The sequence below is a fragment of the Rhea americana genome, unplaced genomic scaffold (genome assembly GCF_003343005.1).
Source record: "Rhea americana isolate MKP2758 unplaced genomic scaffold, rheAme1 scaffold_351, whole genome shotgun sequence".
Classification (NCBI taxonomy): domain Eukaryota; kingdom Metazoa; phylum Chordata; class Aves; order Rheiformes; family Rheidae; genus Rhea; species Rhea americana.
This window is the reverse complement of record NW_028186481.1, coordinates 500562-502358: the sequence shown is the minus strand read 5'-3', so window position 1 is coordinate 502358 and position 1797 is coordinate 500562.

The following is a 1797-nucleotide window of genomic DNA, read 5'->3' as shown; positions in this document are numbered from 1 at the left end:
GCAATACCGAGCGCACCGGGACCGGCAGGGCTACCCCGGTGCAATACCGAGCGCCGACGGGCGGTGGCTCCCAAGTCGTGCTCACCGCCACAACGTCCCAAACCCGCCGGGAGAGCCCTGAGCAGCTGCAGAGCAGGGCGGGAGCAGCTTATAATAAAACCATGTCCAGGAACATTTTGTTGAGTGTTAAACTCGCCGGTACGGTTGCCATGGCACCCAAAGTTACCGGAACTGCTCACCCTCCAAGTTACACCATCAGACCGTTTCCTTGGGGTAATAAACTCCTCCTAGGTTTCAGCTTTAAAGGCCTGCATGACTTATGCAGGAAGGAAATTCCTATTCTAATGCTGCTCAGTAATAAATAAAAAGCTGAAGCTTTGAATGGAACAAAATTGGGACACTAAAGCTCACAGCTTGCAGCTCCTGAATCCCAGGGGTGCTGACGAAGCATTAATCCAAATTTTCAGCTTTGGCTGCATGAGGACATACCAGATAGCTCCAAGTGATGCCCTAGAGATTTGTGTCACACACCTGCTTTAATCTCGCAGCCGTTTCCGCCTCTCTGACAACATGTCCCCAGAATTACAGATGCTTGGAAGCTGCAGGGTGGATGGGTGAGGCAGATCCTCTGTTGATATGAGATGGTTTAGCCCCACAGATGTACAGAGCTGTGACAGTCTGAGCTGACAGGGGATCCCTGCTTATAGGGAGCCCCCACTCCCTAGCTCAGGACCAGTTCTCCAGCTTAGCCTCTCCCTTCTCGCTCAGACAGGGCTCCATAACCCAGAAGTTACTATCAAATTTTGCATGTCCTTCCTTGAGAGACTTTTCCAGTCCTTCCTTTTGCGTCTCACACCTTTTACATTTTTATCATAATTCAACCAAACATTTAACCAACAGACAGAACCCTGACTTGCCTTGCTAACAAGCCTGGCAGTGGTATGTGCTGGTGGACATGGTCACTGCTGCCCAGCATGACACTAGGCTCAGCTGAGATTCCTGCTCTGCCTGGGAAGCTCTGCTGCATGCTGCTTCTCCACTCGCCTTCTCCTCCCCAAGTAATTCATTCCCCACCAACCCCTCCTCCCTAGGGTTGGGGAATCACACAGCAGGGAGAGGCCTGTTGTGTATTGCATCCCAATTTGCTATGCATTTCCACACCATTTGGTTCCCTTTCTTTTTCTTGCGCTAGAAAGATGCTTGCTACCCAGGGGTCCAAACTGCTCCAAGATGGTAATATAACAACAAACATACATACATATATTTATTTATGGCACATACACASTTGGTAGGAAAACTACTGCCTCAAGAAATGCTCTGTTGGGGGCTGTGGGGATATTGCAAGAGCCCCTACGATTCCCTTGCACAGTCGCGGGGCTCTGGCTCTGCTGGCTCCATGTGGTCCCTGGCTATCCCATCCCAGCAAGCTGCACAGTTTCATACTGAGCTGCACTCGGTTGCAGTGCCCAAATGATATGCAGATCCCTCTGGTTTGATTGGCTGATGCCTTGGGAAAAATGACCACCATTTGCCCACAACAAACATGGCTACTATGGCACATCTGCACCCCCTGAGCCAGCCAAGGCTTCAGCCTTTGAAGTCAGAAATATTATGAGTGCCTGGCACCCTCTTAGAAGCCCCTTTCTACCTTTTTTAAAAACAAACGAACAAACAAAAAAAACCCTCTTGTTACTAATCAAAGTCACCAACCCTGCCGAGCAGGAGGGCTGGGGCAGGCTCCTTGCTAGAAGCACAGGGCATTCACTGGCAGCTGCTCACTTTTTCCTGGTAGGTCAA